The following is a 22,982-nucleotide window of genomic DNA, read 5'->3' on the forward strand; positions in this document are numbered from 1 at the left end:
TCCTTTTGCTTTCCTTTCTGTTACTATAATCAGGTTAATTGGTCCGGTAGCACTTAGGGCCCATTTGTACCAGTCGGTTTTTTGGGATACATTTAACGCACTCATGTTAACGCACCTTATGTGAATTGGTAATAGGTGTAGCGTTAAGGCAGCCCATTTACTTAACATACCATAAAGGACTTAAAATCAGACATTTTTTGTACAATTACAAAGCACAATACAGCACAATACACTGAAGTGCTTTACAGTGAACTGCAAGAAGGGTGCATTGGGGAAGTACATTGGGGTGTCATTACCGCAAAATAATTATATGAATGGCCCATTAGCTAATATCTTTGTGCATGTGATTCCTTCAAGGCCCTACTTCCACTGTATTACATGGTACGCCTATATTTCAAGACTTCTAATGTAAGTGCCCATTGAACCCTACATTCGCTGTGCTACTTGGTATATAGGCAATATGGTATTAGCTGGTGGCAGGCGCAGATTACCATCTAAAAAAAAAAACACAGTGTGGCATCCCGTGTAGGCTTTATATACATGTCATGAGCAGAAGCACATTGCTTTGTATGATATTTTATGACTGCAATGGCTTTTTGGTTACACCATACCTTATCTCTTTTGCCCATGTGCTGGCATAACATCCAAGCAGGGAACACACATAAAATCATCAGGTCATTTAGCAATGACACAAGCTTCCCTGCAAAGCTCTGCATTGAGCATAAATAATAGAAAGCATTACAGCACTCAGTATATTCTTCAAAGAAAAAAAACAAGCTAAGTATCATGCAGATAAAAAAAAGTCCCGTTGACAGCATCTCTGTGTAAAAGATCCATTTCTAAGCAGTATCACCTTAACAAGTCAAACTCCTTGTAACTGGGCAGTCTCTGTTTAGTCCATACCTATGTGATATGCAGCATGGACATTGTCTTCTAGTACCCCCGCAGTCCAACTCTGCAGCTGCCATTTTAGGAAAGGCCTCTATTACCATGCATTCTGTTCAGATTTATAATTTACAAGTCTCTTGTAATGCGCAGAAGTCTTTGTAATCTTGACCCAACACAATTATAGTTGCTCTTTAAATTTGGACTGCCAAAATGATTTTTGCAAAGTGATGAGCGGTTACACATAGCGAATGTGAGCTGATCTGCAGTTTTAATGACTGGGCAAAAAAAATAAAGACCTTTCCCCATCCAAGGTACCCAACCCCATATATATAACCTTTTTATGGGTCTCTGTTTCCAAAATTACATAGCCTGTCCACTTCTGCTGTCTGATGAAAGTTGGCTGTGTCCTAGCAATTTCATACACTTCCATTGGGTTGTGACGCAGCTGTAGTATGGATAGATAGGAATTCTTATAGTAACAGACACAATTGCCTGCTCTTGGCTGGCTTAAGTCCTTGTAGACAAATTGCTGAAACTAAAATGGGAGGAGGCAGCTTTTATAAGTAATTTCCAGAGTAGAGGCAGAAGTTCCAGCAATGGTTTATGTGAGGCAGTTTTTCCAGATATTCCCAGGGTACAATGTCCCTGAAGACTTTTTACTATGTAGCACCAATAATATGACATTCATGGAAAGAGCAAAATACTGATTCCTTTTTCTGAGTCGGAGTATTAAATAGAGCCGAATATAAAAATCTGAACGCCAGTCAATGTTCAGCTGAAATATTTTAAGGGCCCATATAAAAGCCATCTTTCATTATGTATGAAAAGATATATTGGTGAAATATACTTACATACAATTTAAACTTACGACTTTAATAGGAGCCCGGCTGTCACAAACTGCTTGCAGACTTCATCTGGTTTTCAGTACGTTTCAAGTAGTGCTAAAGCCTGCTAACAAGCCCGCTAATAATGTCATTAGGTATGTCAGTTTTCACTTTTTTATTTCACATGGCATAATTATATAACAACTTTCAGACCAAACTACTCATAGCGATAGAGGCTGGGACTATAATGCCTTGATGCCCTGTTACCAGTCTACATGCTGCAATGCAAGCATTGCCACCCTCACTTCCTGAATCTTGCCCCCCCCCCCCCCCCAACTATCTTTTACCAAAAGTGTTTTATTTGGCAATTTAGGTGGGGAATTAAAAAAATGCAGTTGCACCCTCAATCAATTGCTATCTCCTCAATATTTGTTTTCCCCACAAGACAAGGACTATAATCTGAGAATACATGTCATGGCCGTGCCCACGAGGAGCATCAACACAACATCCTGTGCACTCTTTATGAATCTCTTTATGATTCACAGCTAGGAATAGAAAGTTTGGGCCTCAATGGATTTTGACATATCTACCGATATTATTCTTTTTATAACATTCTTTATTTGTAATTTTGGCAAGATAAGTACAATACAAAATTATATGTGACCAAGAGAATTAACATGAAAAAATAGGGGGAGGAAAGGGGAAATGAGACAAAAGGAGGGGAACAGATGGGATAGACTCATGCAATTATACCAGTGCATTCTTTTGGGGAGAAACATGTTTAATTATTTTCCTACAGCACATTTAAAGAAATAAAATACTGGAAAATGTGCATGGACAGCAAAAATGCATTGATCAATTTTTTTTTTCAGTTTTGTCCTTACATACTCTTTATATTTTACATACATACACAGACATTCCCAGGCGGCTCCTGAGGCTTACAGCAAAACCTTCGTCTGACTGGTGATACTTACCTCATTTGGCTGTTGCTTTAGGCTACGTTCAGATGGGTAGTGAGAACAGACATTGTCAGGCCACTCCCAGTGGGTGGCATCTTGCCAGCTGCTTGGCAGCACCAAATGCACAGCAGGCAGCAGCGGGCCGTACTGGACCAATCACTACCACCTCTTTTATTCTCAATGAGTGAGACTCTGCATGTACTGCACCAAACTGAACGTGATTCATAACATGCATGGCACCAGTTTATTGTCCTGTGGCGAGGACTTTGGACCACCTTCAGGAGCAAAATCATGTGGATATATCCTTGTAAGCTCTAAAGAATGGTGGAATGTTAGCAAAATACACAAAAAGATTTATATTTTTCAAATTTAATGATGCATATCAGAGCAAAGGAAAAAAGTGTCACCCATAGCAACCAGTCAAATGTCTCCGTGTACTCAAGAATTGTACAAGCTACAACTGTAAACAGAGAGACTTTCCATTTCCACATTTTTTTAACGAACTCCAGTGACCTTCTATGCAGAGAATGAGTTTTCTGGGTAAACATACATAGATGGAATAAAAAAACATATTTCTGGGTTGTGGGAGGAAACCAGGATAAACCTTCACAAACACAGAGAAAACATAGAAACTCCATACAGACAGTTTTAGCCAGAACTAAAACTCAAATGCTGTTGATCTCTTTTTTTTGGCTACAAGAAGGCCTGTCAAACTCAGATGAAACATAAGACGAATGAAGTCTTCAATTGGCTGCATTCAACTTATCATATTATATCAGCTTAATTAAAATAAGATGGTTATAAGGCTTTGTTACTTTGGAAAAGTAAATGCATACAGGCAAACTCTGTTTAAGTGAAATCAACTCTTTCAGAAGTGTCAATTCTTACTGCTAACCTCCTTGTCTGAATAAAATAGCGATGGGTGGAAGACCCTAAGCGTAGCAGGGGACCAAAGAAATCAATGCTCCCAGATGTATTGGTTTCCCCAAGACATTAGCTGGGGATTTTACATCATTAATAGGCAGCAGGGTGGCTCAGTGCTTAGCACGCTGGCCTTTGCAGCACTGGGTCCCAGGTTCAAATCTCAGCCAGGACACTATCTGCATGGAGGTGCAGGTATCTTGCAGGTTCTCCCCGTGTCTGTGTGGGTTTCCTCCCATGTCCCAAAAACATGCAGTAAGGGTAATTGGCTTCCCCTCAGAATTGACCTTGGACTACATTAATGACATATGACTATGGTAGGAATGCTAGATTGTGAGCTCATTTGAGGGACAGTTAGTGACTTGACCTTGTACAGCGCTACGTAATATGATGATACTGTTTAAAAATAGCATTATGTTAACCCTTTATTTTTTTCCCCTGTTGGAGCAAATTGTACCTCGTAAATTTACCCTGTAAATTTTCTTTTTTCTGGATCAACTATGTCCATAGTGTTTTATATCTGGAATATGTTTATTTTCCTACCGGGGTAGTAGTTGATCTTAATGGACTTTTGTCTTTTTTCCACCTGACTTACTATGTAACTATTTGAGCTGAGGCAAGGCAGCGATTCATTTTAAATGACCTTCAAAGTCAATACAATGAACCTATTAACACACTTGCATTTTTTTTTTATCTAGTGCAGCACAAAGGAGGTCCAATGTGGTGCATTATTGGCATGTACGTATCTGAGAATTGTTCTGTATCATGACCTGTCAAAGTCGTTTGACCAGAGAATTTCATGACTGATTGTCTGTTCCACCCTAGGACATCCATTTCTTAAATGGGATACAAAAGGCAGGTCATGGCGTGAAGTATCTTTGTTGTATAAATGAACGTGGATAGCAAAACTGAGTGGGGTATGGGGTATCTCCAATGTTCCTACAAGTGAATGAAACAACAGGAAGCATGGCAAAAATGAGCATCAGTAGTAGTAGGTTGTTCAACCGAACTCCAGTCTTCTACACTTGACTAGGATTCTGTACTGAAATTGCCTTCTTTAATTTCACTGCACTAAACTGTTTCTCTCAGCAAACATTAGAAGCTTCTGCATGTCTAATACAACCTCTCATTTTCTGATCCATCTCATTTTCTTTGTTGATGGACGTCAGGAATGATCTAGCACTTTCTGTCCCAGTTTTACTGGCCCATCCTTTTCATTAGTTGTATTTCAGTTCCTGTAATCATAGAGGATTAGCATCACGTTTTGGGTGGGTGTCACCAAAGCTTTATAGTTTTCTGGATGTACAGTACTGTCTCTATGACTTACCTGCATTGCAAATACACCATGAGGATATACCTAGGTCTACAAATAGGTATGTAATATAAAAATAATATATTGAAATTAATATGAAATTAAAATTATAATTAGTATGTTGATAGGCTGTACCAGGCAAGGCAAAATATTTTTAGAATAAACCTTAGCTCTAACTCCAGCAATTTTCTGAATAGAGACATACCATTATAGAGCACTCCCAGAGCCCTGACAGACTGGGTTGGAAATTTATCTCAGAGGACCGATGGCAAGATGTCTAAACTAAAGTTCCACTTTTAAAAGTTTTTATTCAGGCAGGGCATTATTGCAGAAGGGGACAGGAGATATCCCTTCTGCAATAAGCACTCTTACCTGTCTGATCGCTTTGGGGAACACACGTGCAGCCCATTGATTGCCCAGACACCCAGAAGTCCCAGATTCCCCTGCCCTTGGGATTGAGTAATCTCCCTCTCCGCCATGCAGGGGTTACATCACCCCAGGATGGCCAATCTATATATCCAAAGATCATGTCTAGGAAGTAAAGGAAGAAAGTGTTGGTGCCCTTGTGATGGAATCGGGAAAGGTGAGTATTTCTGGGTTTCGTTCCACTTGAATGGCGAGTCTGCGAAGGATGGTGCTAAATAGGAGTTGAGTTTTGCAACAGGAAATTGTATTTTTTTTATATCACATGTTAGGCATGCAATTATTCAGTGTTCTCTAAAAAAATGAGATGACCTTTAAACACAAGTCTCCTTTAAGGCATTTAAATTAATGTGTGAAATGGATAACAATTAGCACTGTTTTTTCCTTGTTAGAGTTCATCACTGTCAGCGCTGAGCATGTTAATGACATTGTATACTATGTACAGAGCAATGTGTGTAGAACAATAAATAGTAACTGCAGTGTATGCAGCAGTGAGAACAAAGCATCTGTAACAATGGGCACAGAGCAGCTAGAACTGAGTTTGTTGGCAAGTCCATGCTTCCTGCTTCCTAGCTGGGAATCTGGCAGTGAATGTACAGGCGTCAGATCTCTTCTCGGTTCCCCCTCACAATCCTCTCTCTTCCTCCCTTGGTCTGTTTTTGGTCCACCCTCCTCACACTTCCCACCTACGCCTGGCAATGGACCGACACATATGGAATGGCTGTTTAACCCATTTCCTTAATGGTTTATCCCAGTCTCTTGTGTTTTAAACTGGGACAGAGAGCAGGGGAGGGAGTGCGCTAGATTGAGCACACAGTATCTGTGTGCCTGTACATCTACTGTACATACAAACCCATCTGTATCTTATTTTTCTCCTATACTTTTGTTCTTAAAAGGTCAATTTTCCAAAAATTGATTTTATGTTTTGATAGATGCTGGAGAGTTAAAACTCACATTAAGGATTTTCTTTTATATTTTAAAAATATGATGACCAATACAGTTATAAAGTGCAGCTTTCCCTGAAATACTTACCTCTCTGGTCTCTCCCATAGACTACTGAATTGTGTAATGTTGGTCCTCTTTTTCTTTAAAGCTATGTACACACATCCATAGGTTCTCGGCTCAGGGCCGATATTGGATAAGAATCTGCACACAGTGCCCGTCGTCCATCGTCTGAACGACTGTGCTGGCAGATCCATGGTGGATGGACGACAAAGGATCCTAGTGCAAGGGAAGGGGGGGAACGCGCAGTGGGGTGCCACTCCGTCGTTCTCCCCCTCCCCTCTGCATAGAGCAGAATGTTGCTGTATGTGCAGCACTCATTCATGCATCGTGCAGTCCTTAGACGTTGGAATGGATCATGAAAGATCCTTTCCAACGACTATAATTGCACATGCGTATGCAGCTTAAATCTTGCCTAGGATTACCAACAAAGCCCAGGTGCGTCATCACATACAGTACTACTGCACAAATATTTACCCACTGCCCAAGTGGTGAGTACTGTATTGTACAAAAGTATGGATCCTCCCAGACGACACAGGACAAAAAGGAGAAGAACTCATGACCAGACACAATAATAAATAAGTTAAGTGTGTCTATATAAGTATATACAATAGGTAAATGTGTCTTCCTAAAAACAAGGACCAAATTAAGGATTCTTGAGCACCAATATATTACATTTTTAGTTCTTGGGTTTAGATTCAATTTAATATAGACTCTATTGGTGAGATCTATGTGAGGAATATGATTGATCTCATAAATGTGGGAGGAAAAAAACTCTAAATTCCTGAAATAGAAGCACCTTTACTTTGCTAGTATTGACAGCTGTAATAACGACATGGATTGGCATGCATATTATAAATGGTCTCTTCCTTCTGATTTGTAGTAATAGACATAAAGCTGGGCATAGGTTTTCCCTATTATTGTCATGATGTACTTATATATCGCTGACATATTACAACATTTACAAAGTCCATAGTCATGTCACTAACTGTCCCTCTCATAGTCATTTCACTTACATATGTAATTACCACTATTCTAAGACAGATCTTAAAAAGGAAGCCAATTACCCAACTGCATAAATATGGTATGTGGGAGGAAACCCACACAAACATTGCCTATTATCATAATGTTTTGTACAGTATTGACATATTAAATTCATTTTACACAACACCTTACATAACCAATACTCGTGTTAATAAGAACTAACTAATTTGTCCTTACCATGGTGAATTGTCCTTTAGTCTAAAGCCATTTTTTAATCTACCAGTGGTTGTGGTGTAGGTGAAAATCCATGCAAAAAAGGGGAGAAATCCAAGCTTTGTGCAGATATTGTCCTGGCCCAGAATTAAACTTGGGACCTTTTTACTGCAGAACGGCTATGACACCTCTATACTAATGGGTTTAACAGCTGATAATCTCCTAGATTGTAAGCTCTTTGGGGTAGGGTCCTCTCCTCCTGTGTCACTGTCTGTATTTGTCTGTCATGTGTAACCCCTATTTAATGTAAAGCACTGCATAATATGTTGGCACTATATAAATCCTGTTTATTAATAATAATAATAATCCTGTGTAGGTGTATTTTATTGAGCTGTACAGCAAGTGTTTTTGCAGGTTTAGGTCTAAAAATTATGCACAAACTGCAGTGTCTGGCTGTGTTTGATGTCAATCAGATAATCAAATAGTATTGTAGCACTAGTGAATTAGATCCTGCTCATCTTGTTCTGAGAACTGCATGTGAATAGTATGGACAAAAGGGCCTGTGTGGATTCTCTGGAAAGTCTCAGCAAGCTCATATATAAGCCAGCAGTCCAAATTGGAACCTCATGGTACATATATAGGAGAGAAGATGATTGTCGCCTTCATGCATGCAATCTCTGTGATTCCAACACCTTCCAAGAATAGTTATGGCAGGTGGGTGGAGTTGGGAACACCAGTGCAGAGATTCCATCAGCTGAATCCCTAACAGGTAATGCATCCTATTAGCATCATCCAACATGTACAATAATCTACAATGAGACATGAACCTACATGGTATATTTAAAAACCATGGCCTTTTGTGTCCACACAAAAGTAAATAAAATTCATGTTTTAGGCCATCAACATAGCTCTCCTTATAAAAGCTGCAAGACATGATGAATTTCGACAGACTGTGGTCACCTGCCCCCACCCCACTTCTTCCAGTACACCCACACCCACCCTCCGACTCTCACACGCCCGCTCAGCCCAGCCATGCAGAAGGTGAGTCTGTCAAAGCGAGTTTGGATAAAGAGTCTGATGCTTATGTAAGGCGAGGATGAATATCAGGACACTGCTCTGCACACAGCAACATTGTGGATTACACATACAGCAAAGGATGCATGGGTTAAACAAGTGAAGCAGACTTAAATCAAGAAATATAAGGTACCAAGGCCAGGACAGATAAATATAGAGAACAACATCATCGGTTAACACATATCAAGAAAAATATGGGAAAGAGAAGAAGCTACCTTGAGTGAAGAAGAAAAGTGAGAAAGATGTTAAGACAAGAAAAGAAAAAAAGAAGATATGTGACAGAGGAATGAAGAGTTGGAAAGAAGGAAGGAAAATAATGCTGTGGATACAAAGTGAAGATTTAAAAAAAATGATGTGAGCAGAAAGAATGCATAGGGGCCCTGAAGTTGAATATGCAGATGGCCCAATCCAATCATTCTTCCCCAACATTTTATACTCATGGAAATCTAATTCTTACAATTGGACAAAGACCCTCAATTGATTCCAGCCATACAAGACAGCTCCATACAAATCTCTGAAGGCTCGTGGCTCAGATGGGACCAGTGCGAAAGAGGGTTTAATTATTGTTTTTTAGAAAGAGAAGAGTTGTGGACTACATATAGTATTACAGTATGTAGTATTAGCATGATATAGGCACTATTTAGCATCACTTAAAGGATCAGTCCAACCATAAGTAATACATTAGTCATAGAAGGCCAGGTATTGAATGCTCAAACAGAAAGATCTCCCTGTCATAGTTCCCAATTTCTCTGCCATTCTTTGTATGTTCCAGCATCCTTTTATATTTCTATAAATGGACCGCCTAGTCTTTGAGTGTCACAAACAGGCCAGGATTATGATGTTAACAGTCTTTTTCTGACTAAAAATGAGTGCATATTATTAATATTAATAAACAGGATTATATATTATGCAGCGCTGTACATTAAATAGGGGTTACAAATGAGAGACGAATACAGACAGTGATACAGGAGGAGAGGGCTCTGCCCCGAAGAGGTTACAATCTAGGAGATCCAGGCCTTCAACAAATGAAGTTGGATAACCCTATTCTGTAATATAAAACAAATCACCATTCAAATGTGGAAAGATGCACCCGCTAATATAGGCCACGGCAGGTGTGGAGATACTGAGAAATGTAGAAAGAAACTGTAAGATGGGTGAGCTTTAATGCTTCTACCCCTTTAAAGCAAAGCTAACAACTAAAGCAGAACAAAATTGTGAGCAGGCGGGATTGTTATTGTGGAAGAGAAGGCTGCATGTGCAGCTCAGTGCAGGATACCAGGATTTGCTAGGTATCCTAGTATTCTCCAAGGCTGCCGAGATTGAAGGAACTCAATAACATGGCCTGACCAATCAAGATAGCCTAAGATCTGAGAACTTGGAGGAGGCGCAAAAGATAGATGAGTTAAGGGGTATATGGAACAGCAACATTCCAAAACAAATTTATGGGGTTTCATGGAAGGTTACTGAGACAAAAGGGTTACATCAATAAGTGCTGTCCCATTCTTGTCAGGGCTGTATATTTAAAAGGTCATATGGCAGAGGAGGAAGCAGTATGTTTTTCAGTTTCTGATGTTTGTGCTTTGAAGTCTGGTCAGGGATGGAGCAGGTGGGTGAATGGTCCTCTACCTTGTTGACCTCCTTCCATGCTGTGCCCATGACATACAAGAATATTAGTGGTAACTTATCTAATATAGGGGGCCTCTGACATCAACCCTAGCTGCACATGATATTCTGTGAATGTGATTCTACAAAAAGCATCAAGAAATGGAGACATGCACAAATATGGTCAGATACTGCAAAGATGTTATTGGAGTCAAAGGTCAGTGAATATGAACATACTATAGGAGTAGTTAGAGATTGGTTTTAGTTGTTAAAGATTTGAGACACATTGGGACTGATTTATCAAAGATTTCCAAGACTGGTGAAGAAAAACTAATATTGGTAACGCTAGATGATCCAGGTGTGAAAACATTTCTCAAATAATTTTTAGGAAGTCCATCCCAGGTTAATTCTAGAGAGCTTTAATAAATCAGGCCCATTGATTGAGAAGCCTAGGGATCACCGAAATTACAGTCCTTTATTAGTCAACGCTTTCACATTTGTGCTTCCTAGAGCCTATCAAATTATTTTATATTTCTCTCAGTAAGATCCATTACCAAGGGATCATAGGAAAAAACAAAACATTAAAAAGGCCAGCAAAGCAAAAAAACTATATAGTGTATAAGTGTATACTATAGTGTATAAGTGTAACTATATAGTGTATAAAACTAGATAGTGTAAAAGAAGTAAAATAAACCATTAACTAGGAACCCATCTAAAGAATATTTCCCTGGCTTAAGTAAGCAGCAAAACCGAGCACTTTTTACAAGTCCTGCGGGCTGCACAGAACGGGGCAGTTGGAGAGTGTTGTCCGTAGATAACTAAGAGAACCTTCATTTATCGGTGAAAGCTTGGTTTTAATCCCTATTTCCATTGGCTTGCCTAGGACGTTGCACTGTCAATATCTACAGGATTGGGTGGCAGGTTTAAGAATGGGAACATATTGATTTGACAAAATGTTCCTGTTCATATAAATATTCAAATACAGTGCCAACATATTATGCAGCGTTGTACAAAGTCCATAGTCATGTCACTAGCTGTCCCTCAGAAGCGCTCACAATCTAATGTCCCTACCATAGTCATATATCATTACCACAGTCTAGGGTCAATTTGGGGAAATCCAAATAACCTAAATGCATGTTTTTAGGATGCATGAGGAAACCCATACAAACATGGGGAAAACCTGCAAACTCCATGCAGATAGGTTCCTGGCCAAGATTCAAACCTGGGACCTAGCACTACAAAGGCCAGAGTGCTAACCATTGAACCACCATGCTGCTCTTTACCCAAAGAGTTGGAGACTTGGGTCTTCCACAAACATGAGATCAGTGTTCAGTTCATTTAAAAACAAGCAATGCAGAACCTTTCTTTTGGTTCCAAAATGTTTTTGGTGTCCATTTTGACTGATGAAGAAAAGAGATTTGCATATGGGCCGCACACACTTTTTTTACAGATCTACTGATCACAGTAACATGCAGTTTTCACTAAAGGAAACCTCTGCCAAAAATAATAAATAAATAATACATCTAGAAATACAGGCATCTGAGCTTATATGGACATCCCAACTTAACCTGGAAGAACTGAGCTAGGCCCTATTCTTCTTCCTCTCTATTGGCCCTAGAAATTCTTGGATACTTCCTTACCTCAAAGCTTCTCAAGGGAAGCCCCTACCCTCTGGAATTTCTTTCTTGCCCCATTGGGATGCTCCTAACTTTACCACATTTAAACAAGCCTTTTCCAACATGTCCACCCATCTTCCATTCTCTCCTAACCAAAATTTATTAGCCACGGTTCCATTTCCCCTACTCATTGTAGACTTTCCCACATTTATTGCATACTCAGGGTGGACAGGGTCCTTTGCTGCATGATAGTTTGTCCTTGTTGTGTCATCTGCAACCCACTTTATTGATAGATCTGCGCAATAAGTTGTCACTGTATAAATAAAAGATAATAATTGTCCAGTGAGATGTGGAGTAAGATTTGTCAATAGCACCATATTGCAAATTTTGGTATCAGGTTTACATAGAAGAAAGGTAATATTGGTTGCTACAGGATACTGCAATTTATTGTTCTTTGCTTTGCTATTGTATGAATTTGAAGGTAGGAGGAAGTACTGGGGGTAACAGGGAACACAGAGTTAAATGGGAAAGAGGGGGGTACATCTGGAGATGAGAAGAACAGAGAGAGAGCAGCTGATACATATAGGCAGGAATGTTAAAAGCATTGGTAGGCTGAGTGCTTGTTGGGAGGGGTGAGGAGGGTCATTGAGTTCTGTAGAATGAAGTGGCAGCACTATGTTAGCCTCTATCAGTAAATGCAATGAGCTCTCTGCCTTTAGACGTGGAAAATGAATAAAGCTTGTTTACCACAACACAGAGAAGCACAGAAATGGAATTTAACTATAAAGGTGAAGGTTTAAACTTGCATGAACTCTTTGCATGTACCAAGGCTCAGAATATATGTGTGTAAAATGGAATTATGACAGAACAAGCTGTTCAGAAGTGATATTCTACTCGAGTTCAACAAATACAAAATTATTTAAAGTATATATATGTAAATTAAATTATTAAAATCCTAATCTGACTTAGTTTATGCTCAGATTTTTTTAAAGCTGAACTCCAGGCATTGAAACCTTCATTTAAATATAAACCTCAGTAATTACAAAGGATATACACCTACAATATGTGCACCAAATTCCTTTGCAAACCAATTTATTACCTTATAGTTGTATTGTGACATCATTACTGTGCTGAAAATGTGGAGAGAGCAGAACTGTGGAACTGTGGAAGGACCCACGACGAGCTTCTTGCATAGAACTGAAGGAGTGGGTAGATACCAGACCAGTCATTTTACACACGTAGGTCCTGATTTATTAAAACTCTCTAAGGCTTGAGAAGTAACAATTTATTCAGTCAACCTGGGGAATCCAGCAAACCTGGAATATGACCATTCCAGGTTTGCTGGGTTACCCAGGTTCACTGATGAAAGTGTATCCTCTCCAGTCCAGCTTTAATAAATCAGGCTCATAGAAAGATCATAGCCAAACTTTCACTCTAGGTTACTGCAGAGACCTGGAAGAAATACACACTGCACACCAATATTCATAAAAGAACACACATGCCTTTTGATACAATGGATGGTCAATAACTGACAAATTCCTTTACTTTAATGTGCTTAAGCCAGAGATCCTGGCAGGGTGCAAATATTACAAAAAATATACAAATGTTATCTCTTTGACCATCCTGGTCATGTATGTACCTAAAAGGATGCCCTTAGAAAGCCAACAAGTTGTCATTAAAGGTAAAACCACCTAATCTGATAACCAGGTTTTCTACTGAATATACTCAAAAAGTAAGTCCCCAGCTTTCATATAAAGCCCTTCAAGGCTGACACTTACCTGTTATCCTATTTAAAATAAAAATAAGGCTTTAGATGTATGTTACAAAGTTGTTGTACATGTGTAATCTGTACTATCCAAGTAAACAGCAGTGAGTTCCAAAAGAGAATTTCTTGGAAATGGCAGCATGTATTAACATTAACATGAATTAGCATGAATGATTTTAATCATTTCAATAAGATTATGCAATGTCATAATATTTATTTCCATCCAGAGTTGCATCATTTTTTTTGCCAAGATCTTGTACTGATGGGAGAGTTGGATCACTACGTAAAGTCTCTGATTTATTAACGCTCTCCAAAATTGGAGAGCATAGGCTATCATAGGAGGACCTGGGCGATTCTTCCTGGAATGAATCTGGTCCAGGATTGAAAGCATTTGGTGATTTTTTCTGTGTTTACTGGATCACTAAGGTTTTCCTACATCAGTCTATCTTCTCCAGTCTGGGAGAGCTTTAATAAATCAGACATAAAGTCTTCTCCAGCACTCTGGGGTGGCCAATCCTCTTGCAAATAGCGCAATGATATATGTGGTAAACCCCGGTCACCCGTTCTATTCAACCTGGTCATAATGGTTTCTGGGGCTGACAATGAAGAAGAATAGCCAGTAGCCATTGATGCTGAAAGAGATGTGGAGTAGTACAAGAATTCATTGCCCAGTCTCTGTCTAGCAGGTATTTTATCAATAGGCCAGGTTACTTTTTGCTTTTTTGGCTTCTCCACAGCAAGTAATGCCAACAGCAATGGTGGCATCTCATCCAGATATGATTCTTTATCATGCCAGCTAGGAGGCTTCATGGCTATTTCTAAGCTGCTCTAATGAAGTATCCAAAGAAATTGGGTACAAACTGCTAGAAGCAAGGAGACCTTGCATGCGTGTACCTGAGTTCTGAGTACTCCCTCCTCCTTTAGAGGAATTTCTGTCTTGAATTTCTGTGTATGATCTGGAACAGATGTCTTCCTTGTTATTTAATTTGTGCCCTTGCAGACATGCTAAGTGAAAACAAAGTAATGTTTTCAATTGACTTATACCTGTGATGACAGTTCTCAAAGCACAGGGAAAGAAAGGGTGACTGGAGGACCTTATATTTGTAAAGTTGCTTGGCATCCCTAACAGCCAGGGCCACACCGTGGTTTTCTAAAAGAATAGTTACTAGTTTTAACAAAGTGGTCATTATAAAGTGTTGCATGTTTATATGAGCCTTGCACAACATTTTTTTTTGGAAACAGTGACTGTGCTGAAAGATATAGGTGGAGATGTAAAATATGAAATGGAATGGGGCTGGTTGAGGCAACAGAATAAGTGATGCAAAAAGCATTCCATGCAAACAATCACTGTTCTAAAGCTGCAAACAACATTCATAACATAGCTAAAATTCATCCAAAAAACTTTCATAAAAATGATGTTATGTGAATAATGGGTTTATTATAATTGCAATTAGTCAGCCTTTGCTGTATAACACACTTGATTTTCTACAGTGTTGTAGGGATCATCATAGCAGTTGGCTGGGGGGTGGATGGGGACATAAAGACACAACACTAATAATACAAAAATATTATTAAATAATTACAAAAAAATGTTAGTAATGTTTTGATACACTTAGAATAGACAGCAGGCAATGGCTGTACAAATGAGTAGAAGCGAGGATGTAGAGCTGCAGGCAAAGGTGCAGCAAAGTAGAGACGCCTTTTGCTACGGTGTTCCGCTACCTGTGGTATGCAAATTTGCCTAATGCAGGTCTCTCCTAATGCAGGGACATCCAACATTTTAGTATACAGCCCAGTGGATTTTTAGCTTGTGTTTTTTATGTATTATACAATGTTAATGTTTGGTGTAAATGGTTCTGCATATTGACTTCATTAAACCTGTCATTACAAAAAAATATATTTTGTTTTTCAATGTGATCCTTTAAAACACCCTAGAGGCCCTACCACCAAATGTACTAAACAAAAACAAAACTTCTAAAAATTTGAAAGCCCATGTGGTCTCTAAACAGAATGTCCAGCTGCTGGGCATTATATTGTCGGATGTAGGGTTGGGTAGGAATGACAGTTAGAAAGTTAAAAATGTTTGCACTAGATTTTCTTGGGCCGTTGAAGGTCACAACCATAAGACCTTATGGCACTTGTGTTTACATTATCTGTTATTGGCACCATTAGTTGAATAGCAAATCAAAGCCTTAATTCGAAAATAGCCGAATTCATTTAGCATACCTGAATGAGCAACCATTATATCTAAAAGTAAACATAACAGAGGTGACACATTAGATCTGATTTAAAAAGCTCTCCAAGATTGAAGAAGACTACCAATGCAAACTTGGCTGATTCAGCAAACCTAGAAAGAATTAACTAAAGCGAACAATAATTGTAGTTGGAAAGGATTTCACGATCTTTTTGAATGACTAAGGACTGCACGGTGCATGAAGGAGTGCTGTACATACAGCACCGTTCTGCTCTATGCAGAGGGGAGGGGGAGAATGACGGGGCTGAACCCTACTGCGCGGTCTCCCGCTTCCCTTCCATTACAATCGTTCGTCATCCATTGTCCGAGGATCCGCCAGGACGGTCGTTCAGACGATGGATGACGGGCGCTGTACACACACCAGATTCTCATCCGATATCAGCCCTGAGCCGATTATCGAACGAGAAGCATTGCAAGTGAGTATGTAGCCTATGATCATTTGCTATTACTTGGCAATTGGTTAAAATCCTTAAATTCCAAGTTTGACGGATCACCCAGGTTCACCCATGATAGTCTATCTTCTCTAGTCTTGTAGAGCTTTCAAACACATCAGGCCTATAGTGTATTTGTTCTTTTAATCTATAACTAAGATGAAGATGTGTCTGATGTGTGGATAAAATAAATAAACCCTTTTTCATTTTCACCGCTGCAAATCCATGAAACTAGAGTTAGGTGTTCAAGAATAGGTGCCAATAACAGATGCCTCCTAATCAAAAGCTGGTGAAACTTGTGTTATTGAAACCTCAGATATCCAGGGTTTAGTTCTCTCCTTTCTATATGTCAAGACATACAAGTCACACATATCATATGTGTGGTGTCATTATGCCAAGATCATAGCCTCTCATAGGGCTCTCATAAAGTAGGTTGTGGATGCCTAAGGGTCCAGCAAGGAATTTCAAAAGCATCACCAAAATATTTCTTTCCAGTCGTTTTATTGTTAGGAAAAAAATCTAAAAGTGACACAGACTGCTTATTTGTGCAGGACTGGTCCATCCAATTTGTTGCTATAATAAGTGTCCAAGAGCCCTTAAACTTTATTGTAGTATCAAAAGGAATCAACTTTCGTTGATGCCAATATTGTTACGTCATATTCCACTAAATAAAACTGCATGGGAGGTGTGCTAGGAAAAATAATTTTTGTCCAAAAAGAAGTCCACAGTTCTCCATGGAAGATAGCCAAAGACCATGTCTATTTGCTGTACACTGATCGTCGTTGATAGAATTCTTTGTCCACAGGAACAGCAGACATAATTGGCACAAACTAGAGATAGTTCTTCAAGGGCAGAACCCATCAAATGAACTATAAATTCAGTATTTTGTATGTACCCTGTGTATTGTGTATGTATAGCCTATTTTTCTGTTTTGCCTAGGGTATGGAGGAGTGTAAACCCTGCCAGTTTCTTTTTTCCTATGTACCACTGAGGAAATTTACTCTTTACTTTCTGTCCCAGGGGGGCACCAGTAACCTTGAGAGACTTCCCCTCTTAGACCTATTGAATCTTTACTTCTTCACTTCTTGTCCTGTGGACAACTTTAAAAATGTCTCCTCACTGCCTGCAATGCTCATCAGTACAAACATAGAGGTAAATCTCGCCTCTTGGGACATGGACAGCAATGAAAACTTAACATAATGTGCCCAATTTATCAAAGTTCTCCAAAAAAAGATAGACTATCATGGGTGAACTTGAGTGATTACAGCAAACTGGAATGGATTTCATAAAATTGATTGCTATTATTTGGCAAATTATTTAAATTCTGGATCATATCCATTCCAGGTTTGCAGAATCACAGATGTTCCTCCATGATAGTCTATCTTCTCCAGTCCTGGAGAGCTTTATTAAATCAGGCCCTTTGTCCAACCCCACTGCTTTCCACCACCACTTCTCTATGCATGATTAAATATAAAAAGGTTTTGTTGTGAGATGCACTTTAAATCAAAGTCTCTTGATAGGAATGTGAGGTCATCTGTCTAAAAGTTAAAGTCGACCAGAAATGCATTCATTAACAATAATGATTCACAGCACCCTAGGAAATCCACCAAAGAATGGCTTATAAAGACGAAATGGAGAGTTATAGACTAGCCAAGTCAAGGTCCTGATTTAAATCCCATTGAAACAACACAGGGGATTCAAAACAGGGCAGTTTTGGGAAGGCCGCCCCTAAAACATATGGAAATGGAAATAGAGAATTGGGGTAAGACATTGCTGGGAAGTAATTTGAAATGTCAATGAGATATAAATTCTGATAAAAAGTGACAGTAACATGGGGCCAAAGGTATACTTACTTTTTTAACAGTACTCAATTACATCCATCAATATTTTTGTTGAATGATTCAAAAAGCAATTTTTTTTAGTTATAGCATCTTTAGTCAGTAGGTGCTTTTTGCATGAAGAACGATTGCTTGTCTCTTTGAATATGCTGAAAAAGTCTTTTCTATGGGGAGCACATCTTTCGGTGCTAATATTAGTGTTCCTATATCCCGTAATGTGTTGTTATTTTACACACATGCAAGCTACCCAGTGTGTATTTGTTTGGGAAGATGGCTTGGCAGCCCCTTCTTTGTGCCCCCTGATGAATGGATCCCCATGTGTGACCTGTGGCCCTGCCTCACTAAATCTTCTCTCCCAAACATTCACCTTGACCAGATAAAGGGCCGAGAGCCCCCCCCCCCTTCACAAGATGATTTCTTATTGGGAGGAGCACATGGGGGGATTTGTCTGGGAAAGCCATCTAACCCTTTCCCAGAGGACCGCACAGGGCTGCAAGACTTTAACCCCATCACAGTCACCAAAATAATCACATCCGCTGCTCAGCTCACACACACCACATCCTACTAACACAGGGGTCTGTTCTCCAAATCCATTCCTAGTACACAGAAACCATAGCACTTCCTTATACACAGATACCACAGCACTGATATCTTCCTAAAAGTCAGACACCACAACAATGAGATCTTGCCAATAGACAGATGCCACGGCATATTCTTTCTTAATACACAGACAGAGCCACACTGTAATATCTTTCTCATACACAGGCACTGCAGCACTCATATTTTCCTAATACACAGAAAGCAAAGCAGTGATATTTTCCTAATACATATGACAATGATCTCCTCCTGGGATCCAGTTACTGGAATCATTTCCTCCTAATAGTCTGTTTTACATTATTATTTAATTAGTTTTCGCCTACACTTCCATACATTAGATAATTGTCACTAGTATAAAACAGATCTGAGCATCGTTTGTTTATTTTTTATACTGGGTAATTGCTTGAACCTTTCATTTCTGCAATTTCTTTAAAAGTGACAAAGTAAAATAAAATGCTTTAAATATATGTTACCTACAACTAGAATAAGTAGATTTCACCCTCTTATAATCCTCTATACAACAACACTCATACTGAGAGAGGTGCCAATAAAGTGTTCTGCATTTACAGGAATGGAAAAGGACATGTTCATCGGAGGAAATTAGATTGTAAGCTCTTCAGGGCAGGGTCCTCTCCTCCTCCTGCATTAATATCTCTCTCTCATTTTCAACCCCTATTTAAAGTACAAAGCTACTTAATATGTTGGTGCTATATAACTACTGTTTAATAATATTTATGATAACCTTGTCAGTCTTTTGCTGCTTCTTTATAGTCCAGTCACAGGTTGGTAACAGGAAGGAGACCGGGTTGTGTAGTTTAAATACAGCGCAGAAATGTCAGGTCACACTGCTTGGTAATCAGTGTAGTATGGCTGTGTATACGTATTTTAAATGCATAGAAAGCTTTTTTACCTGGAGCTCAGCTTGGGGTTGAGGTTGCTTACCTATACTTCACCTATTCAGAGCAAAGTGACAAGTTTACGTGAAAACCTGCACCTCTTCCACTACCGTATCCCTTCCCTCCACCCTGTGAAATAGATTTTTATAAGTTTTAAATTGGCCTGGTCGGGAAGATGAAATCAGCCATATATAACCAGGGATCTTCCAGAGGTTGCTGAGGGTTCTTTGAGCTGTGGGTGATTGGCCTTTTTTTAATGGTGCCAGCATAGTCTCTGGACCAACACTTTATGGCACAACTACTTGCATAGTGCCAATATCTTTTGTGTCTATACATATGCCATTCTCACAACAAATGTTTAAAGTAATTTTTCATAACTCCCAATATATTGTATTTTAAACAGCTTCCCCAAGATTTGATTTTTATTGCATGGATTCCTGTAGATCAGAGTTTCTTAACCAGGGTTCCTCCAGAAGTTGCTGGGGGTTCCTTGACCAATGAGAAACTCTCAGGTCAGTTTACCAAAACTTGAAAAGAATCCCTAGACCATTTTTGTGATCACATGCAGTCATGGTGAAACGTGATCTAATACCAATGGCTAACATGTTTGATCAGATAGAAAAAAAAAAAAATATTCACATATATAGATGTGCTGGACTTTCTATCCAAAGGGAACTATTAATATGTAGATTTGACAGTTTGGTTCCTTTATTACATTTACTCATTGAATATTGTAAGATGGCTACTTATTGTACAGAGCTTTATAAATAAAAGTTAAAAATCATACCTTTAGCTTACAAGTTCCACTGAGACAGGGACTTATGTGAATGGTGGCCTGTGATGTGCTATGTAATATGCTGCCACTAAATGAATATACAGATATCCAGACACTTCTCATTACTTCTGAAACCACACATAAAGATATAAAGCCATCCATCTGTGTTCTGCATGCCTTGGTCCTACAAACACAAAAATACTATGATAAAATAAAAGCAAGTATTGGGTTAATTAAAAACTCAATGGGCCCAAGGCTTCTTTCTTGGTATAGAAAAAAAGTAGGGGCGGGGGGGGGGGGGGGGGACATTAGAGCCCCCCCCCCCCCCCCCCATCCTCCGCCTCTCAAGTAATTTATATCAGTCAGAACCGCCTAAGCTGAAGCCCCATAAATCTTTATATACTAACTTAAAGCAGACAATGAGCAGCCCCCCCTCACTTCTGTTCTGTGATTAATGGGGAGAGACCCCCCTTCACTCCCTGCTGCAGACACATTCCTCACCCCCTCTATACTAACAGTACTAGGCTGTGTTTAAAAGGAAAGTTTACTGTATATAGTGCAATATGCAGTATATGTGCTGTGTAACATGCAGGATAGTGTGCAATATGCAAAAAGAAAACACAAAAATACAATTATAATACAAAAAAATGTTAGTTTATAATCACTTGCAGAAATACACAAGCAAATGATCTTTATTTATTAGGATTGCTCTGTACGAAAAAAACAAAACAATGTGCATATCTATTAAGGAGCAAATAGGGCACCTAGTCCACCCCCGAGTTAGTCCACCATGCTATCAATTTACACCGCGCTGCCCAGAGTGCCTGTGAGACTTGGTACGACGGTTAGACCATGTAGCACCTATTGTGTTTATGGCATGGGTGTGGCTGGGAGAAGGTCATGGGGCTCAATAAATGCAAACATGCCCTGGGCCCCCAATCATCCTAATATTACCCTGATGACAGAATACAAGTTTTCAAACTTTTATCAATAAAATACATTTTGCCTCCAGTCAGTTGGGGAGTCTCCTTGTGACACAAAGAAGGAACAACCTTTCTTAAATAGGAATCAAATGAAGGTAGCAAAAAAAAATTGCTTACTTTAGACCCATATACGATAATACATTAAAAATTATTAAACTTTTCATCAAACTAATGGATAATCAAATGATTTTTTAAAAAAAGAAGTTGTGTTTTAAAGAAGAGTTCCTGTAAAAAAAAAAATTATATACAATCATAGGGTAAAATAAAAAAAAGTTTATTCAGGAGCTGTCCCCTGCAATACTTTTTTCCACCACTAGATGACCTCAGTCTTCATTGTTGAAAGACAGTCATTTACCTACTTTCTCTGAGTCTAGGCTGTCATGTACCCGCCTACAGCCTGTAACTGGAAAGTAAAGGAGAATCAGCACAGTAGTGTGCTTATTTCTCAGTCACTCTGCAAATTGTGATATTACGAGCAATATTCTTATTGGAATGCTAAAGTCACCCAGTTTTCATTTTTCATTTGTACGATTGAGGTAAAACCTGGGCTTAATTTTAAAAATTACAACAATTTTATAAACAAAAATACGATAGCCTGAGTATGAGACATATTAAAACTGGATCTTCATGGAGAAACAGTCACGTAGTCTGGCAGCCTATGACTCCCTTACCCAGTGGGCCCAGAGGTGGGATCAGAGCACTGCGTACTTATGTTTTCACAGCTGCAGTAAAGTGGGATCTTTTATTATTTTGATTTCTGGTACAGTTTTGGCTTATTCTGCAGATCCTACCAAGCAGCACAGCCTTTTCCCTCCCTCTTCCTCTGCATTTACTAAACAGTGCGGCCTGCTGCTGTAGGTGTAATAAGAGCCTGGAGGTGCAGGGGTGGGGGTCAAGTGTATAAATGATTTGTTTAAGGACCCTCTTACACTTTTTTGTATGCATAGAATTTGTGAGACGCTAACTTCAATTTTGTATGTATCTCTTTTATATACAGAATAAGGTCCTTACTATTTATTGTAACAGCTAGGGTGTAACTAGAGGGTGCAGAAAGATCGAAACTGCCAGAGACAAAAAGTGAACCTGTGGTCACTTTTAAAGTACTAAACTGACAGCAGACATGAACAACAGGCACTACAGACATTTGTGGCTTGCAGAATCTGTTGCTAGGCTTGCATCATGTTATGTTATGACTAAACATCACCATTACCAAGCAATGCCACATTTCTACTCTAACGCCCTATCATGTAACCCAGATTATAATCTTCACACCAGTCCTCCCTGATTCTAACCATTGCTGTAACCATGACACTAAACCTGTCTTTAACCTATACATTAACTATTCCTATAACTCTCCCACACACCTATCCCCCTAACACTAATAGCCCCCCATCCTGTATACCTAACACTTACAACCCCCCATTCTGTATACCTAACACTAACAGCCCCCCATCCTGTATACCTAACACTATCAAACCTCCATCCTGTATACCTAACACTAACAACCCCCCATTCTGTATACCTAACACTAACAAACCTCCATCCTGTATACCTAACACTAACAACCCCCCATTCTGTATACCTAACACTAACAAACCTCCATCCTGTATACCTAACACTAACAA

General features: G+C 39.2%; 1 long non-coding RNA gene across 1 annotated transcript in view; it reads left to right on the top strand.

Moving 5' to 3' along the window:
• The first annotated feature begins 4,867 nt into the window (after nucleotides 1-4,867).
• Nucleotides 4,868-22,982, top strand: part of LOC140333265 (uncharacterized) — a 33,339-nt gene continuing 15,224 nt past the window's right edge. The window contains exon 1 of the long non-coding RNA XR_011921311.1: nucleotides 4,868-4,965. This is a non-coding gene — a long non-coding RNA (uncharacterized lncRNA). The remainder of the gene's footprint in view (nucleotides 4,966-22,982) is intronic.

The sequence above is a fragment of the Pyxicephalus adspersus genome, chromosome 6, assembly GCF_032062135.1.
Source record: "Pyxicephalus adspersus chromosome 6, UCB_Pads_2.0, whole genome shotgun sequence".
Classification (NCBI taxonomy): domain Eukaryota; kingdom Metazoa; phylum Chordata; class Amphibia; order Anura; family Pyxicephalidae; genus Pyxicephalus; species Pyxicephalus adspersus.